Raw genomic sequence first — 11764 nt, 5'->3', positions numbered from 1 at the left:
TTAGCATATTTTCTCTTTATTAGATAGGATTATTACATCTGCTAGCAGAAGGGCTGAGGCCAAAAGGGTATCAGCAGGGCAGAGTAGGGGGAGTGGGATATTTATATCTCGTGTAAAGGTCAGTCAGAGTAACTGGTGGGACCAGGTGCAGGTGGGGGCCAGGTGTAGGCGGTTTACTGAAAACCGACGGCCGTTCATCATGAAACCTACAATGAGAATAACAGGAAAACGGCCGGGAAGGGCAGGAGCCCCCAGCAGGGCATAATGGAGTGCAACAATGTGCCTAACAACTAGAATGCAAGAGGCCCTCAGAGATAGAAAATGTCTTTTACTGAGTTACTATTCTCACAGCATTTAATAAAATGCTTATTTACTGCATCCTTGGACTTCTACCTACCTATCAGTCAGGCCTTCATCATTTTCACTCTTTTGTTTTGCTTGTTTCCTGCTTTAGATCCAATCTTCAGGTTTTTATTTCTAGTAGGTTGTGATAAGAAAGAAGTGAATACCCACTTGCAATATTGGTGGTACCTCCTTTCCTTCAATTATTGTCTCCCAAGTAATGACCTTTCAAAGCTAGAAAAACCCCGCTCCATGCACTCTTACTTTACAAAGGAAATAAAGTGGGATGGTCTTCTGAGTGTTCTGCCATGGGCTGGCCCCAAACATCAGTGGTTCCATGTTGTTAGTTTCTTACCCACAGACATCTCCCCCACGGACCAGAAAGCTGAGGAAGGGGGAGCTGCCCAGACTCATCTTTGAACTAAAACAATGTGCATCTGTGGTGTGACAGCCAGGATTTGTCAAAATGGAAGGTCATCTCAATACATGGAGTTTTTACAGTGATGGATATTTGGAGGCAGAATCAGTACTTTCCTGTGGTTTAGTTTTGGTTTTAGGTTTTATTTTTTTTTTTAATTTCCATTTCAGAAGAGACTGACCATATATATATATATATATATATATATATATATATATATATATATATATATAATTTCAGAGAGAAAGGGAGAGAGAGAGAGAGATAGAAACATCAATAATGAGAGAGAATCATTGATCGGCTGCCTCCTGCACACCCCTTACTGGAGATCGAGCCCACAACCAGGGCATGTGCCCTTGACTGGAATTGAACCTGGCACCCTTCAGTCTGCAGGCTGACACTCTATCCATTGAGCCAAATTGGCCAGGGTGAGACTGACAATACTTAAAAGCTAATGTTATCACCGGAGTTAGCTAGTTTATTAATATTAATAATAGGAAGAGAGCAAAGGGGAGGCCAGACATGATAAGCATGGTCGTCTGGGCAGCTTCTCCAGGAAGCTGCAGCTTCACACAGCACTGTTCCTACAGGGGGATTAACACCCTTCCCTTCGCCCGTCCAGTACTGGATTATTGTAGGGAGAAGAGGGTGGTAGATACATGCGCAATGAAGTCAGAGTAACTAGGGAAGGTTCTTGCCTGTCCATCTAGCCCAGGGAACAGTGGATGGGCTAGGGGGTGGGTCCCATCAGAAGAGCACACAAAAAGCTTCAGGTTAAAATCCAGTTGCCTCTCTTATTCCTCCCTTGTTCGCTTCTTGCTCTGTTTTGCTCCATGACCTGCTCTTGCCCCTGCGCTCACCTGTGCTCTCCATAGCCAGGTGGCCTTAAGCATGCCTGGCTCCTGGCCATGTGGGACTCCCCACACAGGATGCTGGACTGGACTGGACTTTAATTTAGAGCAGAAATTCTTGGCCGTGGCCTTCATTCCGGCCCCTCTGAAGACAAGACTGGTCTTCTTCCATGGTGGGATGGGCAGAGATGGGGCTTTGGAGGGAGACCCCCTTAATTTTACATCATCAGTAAAGCTTTCCATGAAACCCCATCCTCCCTTGTTGGCTTCAGGAAATTCTTTTCCTCCAGGCACCCCGAGAACTCTGCTTCCACCAATAAAGCAACAGAGGTGAAACTGTACTCCTGATGGTTAGCACTGCCTTCAAACTCCTAGTGTGTGTGTGGATATGAATCGATTCATTCAATGATCTCATTATTGACACAAAAACGGGGATGTGGGGGACAAATAGCTTTCTGAAAGACACGTTAGACCAAATTATCCAACTTTTAACAGTATCTGTGCAGCTAAAGAGCCTCCCTCCTTACTCTCTGAAAAGAAACCCATCGCTTTTAAGGGCCCAAAATAAAAAAATTAAAGGGCATTTAGAGGCGGCAGCAAAAACTGTATGTTTCTAATTATTTTTCTCATTATGAAGAACCGTTCCTTTCATACTATCTTGCGTGGGCTTTCCCCGAGCTAAGTTCAAAAGCAGTCTCATCTTGCTCTGGGAAAATAAGGATCTGAATCCCCAGTTGAAGAAAAGGAAATGTGTACCAACCATCATTATTTGGGCACACCTCTAGTTTCGGATCTGACTAAAAATGTAAATAGCAGGAAAACACAAAAGAGTCTATCCTTTGTACTGTCTGAAGCCAGGAAGGAAGGAATCCCACCGGAGAGAGCTTGTTTCTGCTCGGCTCCAAACCCAGTTTCCAGATGAAAGCGCCTGGGAGAGGTAGAGTGAAGTCTTGCTTTGTGAAGTGAATGGTCGGCTTACCTCCAAAGCTTCCCCCAGCAGGCCTGCTTTTTCTATTCTGTTCTGAACCAGTTTCAAGAGCAAAAGGATGTTTGTTGTTTCAGGACTGGGTGCTCTGAAGGACCCTTGGAAACCAAATAGTCTGAAGTTCATGTTCATGCATACCAATGTCTCCAGAACTCATCTGGCTTTCACAGACAATTTAAAGTTGCACATATCCTAAAAGAGCTGAGTATGTATATCTCTTGCTCTAGCACTTGTGTTTTAAGGAAACAAAGCAACTAACTTAACATTTTAAAAGCCTAAAAATTATGATTAAAAGTGAAATAAAATTGAAGATAGGATTCTAGTATAAAAAAAAAAAACACACAAGAGTAAGTCTCCTATTTTTCTAGTTTGGAAATGAAGGCATAAAAAGGAAAGGATCAAGTTGGATAGGACAGGCCAGAGTGGCTCAGTTGGTTGAGCTTCGTCCTATGCAATGAAAGGTTCAATTCCCAGCCAGGGCACATACCTGGGTTATGGGTTCCATCCCCAGTTAGGCACATACAGAAAGCAACTAATTGATATCTCTCTCTCTCTCTCTCTCTCTCTCTCTCTTTCTCTCTCTCTCGACATGTGCTTGGGTGAGGATTTAAAAAAAAATGTTGGCTAGGACATAGGAAGAGTAGAAAATGAGAGAGACTCACAACATCTAGATAATGGGGCTGTACCTATATAAAAGAAGTAAATACTAAACTATGCAATAAAAATTTAAAGTTTTCCACATTTTTTACCTCTTTCATGCATATCAGAATGTATATTAATATGTTAGTGTTTCTTTTTTTAAAATATATATTTTATTGATGTTTTACAGAGAGGAAGGGAGAGGGATAGAGAGTTAGAAACATCAATGAGAGAGAAACATCGATCAGCTGTCTCCTGCACACCCCCCACTGGGGATGTGCCCGCAACCAAGGTACATGCCCTTGACCGGAATCAAACCCGGGACCCTTCAGTCCGCAGACCAACGCTCTATCCACTGAGCCAAACCAGTTAGGGCTATGTTAGAGTTTCTTAGGAATATGAGTGATTTAATCAGGGCAGGGCCAGACCACTGAGGAAATGAGGCTCAAGACTTTTCCAAAGCCTCTTATTAGCAATCAGAATGTATAAACTAACCAACTTCTGTCCAAATAACCTCAAACACAATTTTATATGCATGGCTTTCCCATTCTAACCTCTGAACTCTTCCTCTAGCTAATGCACTACTGTGATTGATAAGGACTCTAACCAAAACCTGCTCAGACTCCTCCTCCTCCTTCCTTTCTACCTGTCCCTGGCAGAGTTCAATTTTAGCAAAGAATCCTGCTCAACCAGTTTATCCAGAGTTCCCACCCTTGGTATCCATTCAAGCTTTTTGTCCTCTGCCCTTAATATCTAATCAAGTTCTTCTTCCCACTCACCCATGAGGCCTAACCAAGCCCCTCTTAGTGATTTCCCATCCATTCCTTCATCCTACCCTTGTCCCTATGGTAGTGAGTTTGTATTGTATCCATTCCATCTCTCTCACCTATTGCAATAGTCTTAAATAAAATCTTCTTATATCCATGCTCTCTAGAAAGTCCTACCGGGATGTTTCCGTAATCACCCCACTTGTCAGAATCTTTCCCGCATCTTGGCTCAGGGGAACCAACTTTGATTGCAAGGAGCCAGTTTAGTACTGCAGGTAGGCAATCGGAAGAAATTCTAACATGGCTGATAAAATGAATCCAAGCCAAAGTCCTTGACATGGAACTGAGGAGCAAAGACAAAATACAAGTGGAAATGCCTGGTACAAAGGTCAGGAGAAAGTAAGGTCATAAGTTCAAGACAGTCTTTAAAGTCCAAAACCCAAACATGAAATAGTTAAGGCATAAGCAACTGAGGCACAGAGAAGGATAGAAAGAAAAATAACAGGGGATATTTCTCTTTAGGACTACTACATGTATATGGTGGGCTAAGTATGCACCTAGGATAAGTAAAACCGCTATTTGTTACGTTTCCAATGTTCACCTGTAATTATAACCATTTCTGTTGTTAAAGAAAGAAGCAAGAGAAAGAGGAAGCCAGCTGTTGGCTGCTAACTATAGTGTACCATGTCTGCAAATAAATCTGTGCTGATTTATTTATAAGACGGAGCTTATAAATTCTAGTTACAGGCAAAGCCATTCAGAACAACCGTATACCCAATAATCCAAAAGATTCCCAAAACACTGCATACTATGGCACCCAAATATCATGTCATACCAGATGAAAATGAAAATCCTTTGTTTGGTAGGTTTTTCAAAGATGTTCTCTCAGCAAATGTACCTACATTGTTTTTTATGAGTACTTTACAGAATGACCACGTAATTGCACCAATTTGGCAATCTCCCGGTAACATTAACAACTTTAACACATGTCCAGGGTTGAAAACCATATTCATCAGAGCTAAATTGTCTCGTTTTAACTGCAATTTCTTTGAATGGGGACTATTTGAGCAACTATGTTCATTTGAAAACAGCCTTTGAAATAGCCTAAATAGAGTTGTCCAAACTGTCACTTAAATGTTTTATAAAATGTTATTTTGTGTTCAAAAGAAAACCCCTGCTTTTTAAACATTTATTTATACCACATAATTCTTATGTTTTACCAGGACATTTTTAGAAAACAAAATTTTTTCCCAAAATTTAGCTATTTTCTTTGTTTTTTTCTGAATATTTATATATATTCTTTGTTCTTTATTTGTTCAACAAGTATATGTTACTTGTTTCTTTTCTTCTTTTTTTCTCTTTATTTTTGTTGACATTTATTACAGACTAAAGGCCCAGTGAATGAAAATTAGTGCATTCGGGGGGGTCCCTTAGCCCAGCCTGCACCCTCTCGCAATCCAGGACCCCTCAAGGTATGTCCGACTGCCCATTTAGGCCTGATCCCAGTAAGATCAGGCCTAAACGGGCAGTTGGACATCTCTCTCACAATCCAGGACTGCTGGCTCCCAACTGCTCACCTGCCTGCCTTCCTGATTGCCCCTAACTGCTTCTGCCTGCCAGCCTGATCATCCCCTAACCACTCCCCTGCCAGCCTGATTGATGCCTAACTGCTCCCCTGCCAGCCTGGTTGCCCCTAACTGCCCTCCCCTGCTGTCCTGGTCAACCCCAACTGCCCTCCCCTGCAGGCCTGGTCCCCTCCAACTGCCCTCCCTGGCAGGCCTGGTCACCCCTAACTGCCCTGTCCTACAGGTCTGGTCCCTCCCAACTGCCCTCCCCTGCTGGCCATCTTGTGGCAGCCATCTTGTGTCCACATGGGGGCAACCATCTTTGACCACATGGGGGCAGCCATCTTGTGTGTTGGAGTGACAGTCAATTTGCATATTACTTTTTTATTAGATAGTATATAGGATGTCCCCATTTCTCCCCTTTTGACCCCTCTACCCAGCCCCTGCCCCCCACTTCTCTCTGGCCATCACCATACTGTTGTCTGTGTCCATGGGTTGTGCATATATTTTCTTTGGCTAATCCCTTCTTTAAATTTACTTCTTTAAATTTTTATTTTCAGATAAGTGCTTACAACTGCACTATTATATCTTTTCAATTATATCATTTAGAATTAAGATATTTTTAAATTGAACACTAGTAAATTTTAGCACAATTTAATAAATTGTGCTAGAAGCAATTAAGAGTTTTTCATGTAATGCAGATACATTTCAATTAATATTTTATTAATTTTTATTTTCTAATTTTTCTATTTGAAATAATCTCATACATGTTAAAAAACTATAAAATACTACAGCATGTTATATATACCCTTCACCCAATTTCTTAGGTGTTAATATTTTAAACATAACCATTATACAGCTAACAAAATTTGGAATATATTTTTCTTATAAACTCTTTAATGTTACTTAATCCATTTACTTTGTTTTTGTTCATCTTCACTCAAGGATATTTTTCCATTGAATTTTAGAGAGAGTGAAGGGAGGGGGAAAGACACATCGATTGGTTGCCTCCTACATATGCCCTGATAGGGACCAAGGATCAAGCCAACAACTGAGGTACGTGCCCTTGACTGGAATCGAACCTGGGACCCTTCGATCCATGGGCTGATGCTCTATCCACTGAGCCAAACAGGCTGAAGCTTAATTCACTTACTTTCAATCTGTATGTGTCTTTATATTTAAAGTGGGTTTTGTTTTTGATTCACCCTCATAATCTGTCTTTTAATTGGTACATTTATGCCACTGACTTTCAAAGTGCTTACTGATAGAATAAAAGTAATATCTACCATATTTGTTACTGTTTTCTATTTGTTGCTCTTGTTCTTTGTTCCTATTTTTGTCTTCCAATCCTTTTTTTGCCTTTCGTGGTTTTAATTGAGCATTTTATATCAAATAACACTATGTTGCTTCACGGGCAGTGTGAATACCTTATAACAATAAAGTATGTTAATTTCTCCCTCTCATCCCTGGATCATTGCTGTTATTCATTTCACTTAAGCATATACAAGCACATTATATGATATATACATAAGCATACGTAACTGAATGCATTGTTGCTATTATTACTTTTTTAAAGCTGTTACTTGTTTGGTCAATAAGGATAAAAAGTTTTTATTTTACTCTCACTTATTTCTTCTTTGATGCTCTTTCTTTCTTTTTGTAGATACAAATTTTTGACCTATACCTTTTTACTTCTCTATAAAGAGCTATTAAAATCTCTTGCAAGACAAGTCTACTGACAATAAATTCTCTCAATTTGTGTTCTTCCAAGAAAGGCTCTATTTTTCCTTCATGGTTGAAGAATAATTTTACAGGGTACAGAATTCTAGGTAAGTGAGGTTTTTTTCTATATATATTTTAATATTTCTCTTTTCTTGCTCTAATGGTTTCTGAGAAGTCAGATGTAATTCTAATCTTGGTTCCTCTATAGATAAGGTATTTTTCCTCTGGCTTCTTGGAGGATTTTTAATTTATCTTTTATCTTCTGTAGTTTAAATACGATGTGCCTCACTGTAGTTTTCTTGCATTTATCTGGCTTGTTTTTTTCCAAGCTTCCTGGATCTGGTTTGATGTTGACATTAATATGGAGAAATTCTCAATCATTATTAGTAGTTTCAAATATTCTATTTCTTTCTCTTCCATCTCCTCTGGTATTCCCATTACACAAACGTTACATATTTTTGTTGTTGTTGTCCCACAGTTCTTGAATATTCAGTTCCATTTTTTCTTTCAGTCTTTGTTTCCTTTGCTTTAACTTTCTGGCAATGACTATGGAGATATCATCAAGCTCAGGGATTCTTCCCTCAGCCATGTCTAGTCTACTAATAAGCCCATCAAAGGCATTCTTTATTTCTTTTACAGTGTTTTTCATTCTAACATTTCTTTTTTATTGTTTCTTAGGATTTCCATCTCTTTCCTTAAGTTGTCCATCTTTACCCATGAGGGACTTTAGCATACTAATCATAGTTATTTATATTTCCCATCTGACAACTCCAACATCCCTGCCATGACTGGTTTTGATGCCTGCTCTGTCTCTCCAAACTGTGGTTTTTGCCTTTTGGAATGCTTTGTAATTCTTTCTTGATAGATGGACATGATGTACCAGATAAAGGCAATTACTACTGGTGGGAAAGTGTGGGGGAAGAAGAAGGCGTTTAATAGTTCTATGATTACGTCTCAGTCTTTTAGTGAGTCTGTGCCTATGGCTGTGAACTTCACAAGCCTCTCTCCAGTTTCTTTTCTCCACCTTAGGGAGGAGAGAATGGCCAGAGTGGACTGGAATTGGGTATTTCCCCTCCCCAGGTTGGTTAGTCTCTGGTAATACCTCAGCTGGCTAGCCTCCAGAGTTAACTAGCATCTTCTGAGAGCAGGCCTGGTTAAGAAAACTGAGCCTTATAGAGGCTCTGTTCCTGTAAGCTGTGACTCCAGGTACTCACTCGTCTCTCCAATTTTGGGAGCAGCAGTTTGCCCTGTATCCTCACTTCTCTTAAGGTTTTAAGAAGAGTTGATTTTTCGGTCTGTTCAAAATTTTCCACTTGTTAGGATGAAGTAGCAGTTTCCAAGTTTCTTTTATGCAAAACCTTCAATTGTCTTTCAGTTTGTTAATGGATTCTTTGCATTTTACTTTTATGTAATCAACTGTATCAATTTATTTATTGCCTCTAGAATTTGAATATAGTTTTAAAGCCTTCCATACACTGAGGTTAAAGAATAAAATACTTGATTTCTTTTTTTTTTTTTACAATGATATCCCTGCTCCATTTCTTCTTCTGTATAGTATGTTTAAGTTATTATAGGAGTTTATTCTTGTGTATACTATAAGGTATATATCTAATTTTATTTTTTTCCTCTAAATTGGTACCCAGTTGCCAGTACCATCCTATCTAATAAAAAGGGAATATGCTAATTGACTGCCAAGCCCTCACAAGATGGAGGTGCCCACAGCCACAAGATGGCAGTGCCCAGTCCCCTCAGCCCTGCCTCATCCAGCCAGAGTCCCCCAGTCCCCTCATCCCTGCCTCATCCAGCCAGAGTCCCCCAGTCCCCTCAGCCCCACCTCATCCAGCCTCAGTCACCCAGTCCCCTCAGCCTGCCTCATCCAGCCTCAGTCACCCAGTCCCCTCAGCCCCACCTCACCCAGTCCCCACAGCATCCAGCCTCATCCAGCCTCAATCCCCCAGTCCCCTCAGCCCCACCTCATCCAGCCTAAGTCCCCTAGTCCCCTCAGCCTGCCTCATCCAGCCTCAATCCCCCAGTCCCCTCAGCCCCACCTCATCTAGCCGAAGTCCCCCAGTTCCCTCAGCCCTGCAGGGGAAGGCAGTTGGGGGTGATAGAGCTGGCAGGGGAGGGCAGTTGGAGGCAATCAGACCAGCAGGGGAGGGCAGTTGAGGACAATCATGCTGACAGGGGAGCAGTTAGGCATCAATCAGGCCGGCAGGGGAGCGGTTAGGGCAGGGATGGGCAAACTTTTTGACTCGAGGGCCACAATGGGTTCTTAAACTGGACCGGAGGGCCGGAACAAAAGCATGGAAGGAGTGTTTGTGCGAACTAATATAAATTCAAAGTAAACATCATTACATAAAAGGGTATGGTCTTTTTTTTTTAATTTCAATAGTTTTATTCATTTCAAACATTTTAACAAGAAGAATGTAAACACTAATTATTATAATTTGAAACTTCAAAAAATGGAGGAATCATAGCACAATAACATACCTTATATTGAAGACGGCAAAGGCAAAATAAAATTGCCTAACAAAGGAAAGGTACAAAAGCCTTTCAAATTAAACTTAAATATAATAAAATAATTTAAAACTAAAACAAATAGAAAAGAACAAAATGTGTAAATAGTAAATTAAACATTTTCTTTAGTGCAACTTCCAAATTATGCCCGGGACGTAGATGTAGATGGCAATGTAGACTGGGTTGAAAGGTTTTTGGTCTTTAGAACATCAACTTCAGTGGGAACAGTGTTGTTGGTCTCCTTTTTAGATAATGCTCTGATACTGTGCTCTCCAGGGGCGTGTCTCCCTACATCACCACGATAACGTGTCTACGCATTCCCAGGGTGATGTCGGGAGGACGCGTCCACGGGCATTACAAGGAGCCTCTGGAAGATTGAGAGGTTGTTCCTTCTACTCAGAAGAAGGAGCTGCGGCCGTGTTTCCCAACGTTGCCATGTTAACACTGCTGCTGGTGAAGGAGCGGAGGGGAGAGCAAGAGAACCCTCCGCTCTTTCGGCTCCACGGGCCAGATAGAACAGCCGAACGGGCCGGATCCGGCCTGCGGGCCGTAGTTTGCCCACGGTTGGGTTAGAGGGCTATCAGGCTGGCAGGCAGAGTGGTTAGGGGAAATCAGGCAGTCAAGCAGGCAAGTGGTTAGGAGCCAGCAGTCCCGGATTGTGAGAGGGATGTTTTGTAGGATCGGGCCTAAACCGGCAGTCAGACATCCCCTGAGGGGTCCCAGATTGGAGAGGGTGCAGGCTGGGCTGAGGGACACCCCCCACCCCATGCATGAATTTTGTGCATGGGCTGAGGGAACCCCCCCCCACACCCCCCGTGCACTAATTTCGTGCACCGGGCCTCTAGTTTACTATAAAGTCCATCTTCCCTATAGTAACTTGAGATACCACTTTTATACCAAATTTTCATATGTGTTGTGCCTATTTTTGGATTTTTTTTCCTGTTCTATTTCCCTAGTCTGCTTGTCTATTTATGAGCCAGTACCACACCAATTTAACTATCATTGCCTTGTGTTGTGTTTTAAAATCTGGAAGGGCTAGTCCCTCCTCATAATTTTATCTTTTCAGTGTTTTCATGGCTATTCTTAAATTTTTATATGAACTTTAGAATTGACTTGTCTAGCTTCATTTAAAAATGTTTTCTGGTATTTTAATTGAATTGCATTAAAATTATACATTAACTTAGAGAGAACTGACAATGTTATAATAAGGGTAACTAGCTAGCTTAATTAGGAAGGATTAGGAAATAAAGAGGGTCCGTGGGAGAGGAATACATAGATGGGGACTTGAAGACACCAGGGTGCTTATCTTATTGTACAGAGGATGAGAAATGCCTTAGGAGGGAAGGGTTCAGGAAGATGGAAACATTTCTGGCCTGAGCAATTAAAGTTATGTTAAAAGTAGACCTGACCTGAGCTGCTGGGAGAGCTATAAGATAAAACATCCCCAGGCCAGCACAATTGGGAGAAAGCTATAAGATGAAATCAAAAGTGACTCCAACCTAAACAGATAAGATGACCAAATGAGGAAAAGTGCTGATGTGAGGGTTGTTGGAGCTGATTACAGGGCTAAGGTCCATGGTAGAAAAGTAGGGTCTCCAGAATATATAAGGCTTCAGACAAAGAAAGCAGCTGAAACCTTTCTTAAGTGGCCTCTCTACCCCCCTATGCCAAAGGGAGCAGAATTTTAGGCTTAGAATTTAGGTTTTAGAGGTAGTATTTGCTTGCAATAAAGTTTCTGTACTTTTCACCTACTACTTTTTGTCCATGGCTTCATTCTTTGAATCCATCTGGACAAGGACCTGGGAAAAAAATCACCCTGCTCAATAATACAACCCAAATCATTTATCATATTGAGTTATCCTACACAAAAACAAGGTGTTGTGGGTTTTTTAGTCTAAATCTACTTCTGTATCTTTTAATAGACATTTATTCTTACACACAAAACCACTTAAGTATAT

Source organism: Plecotus auritus (genome assembly GCF_963455305.1).
Source record: "Plecotus auritus genome assembly, chromosome: 4".
NCBI classification, from domain to species: Eukaryota; Metazoa; Chordata; class Mammalia; order Chiroptera; family Vespertilionidae; genus Plecotus; species Plecotus auritus.
The sequence above is the reverse complement of the archived record's forward strand: the minus strand, read 5'-3'. Positions refer to the sequence as shown.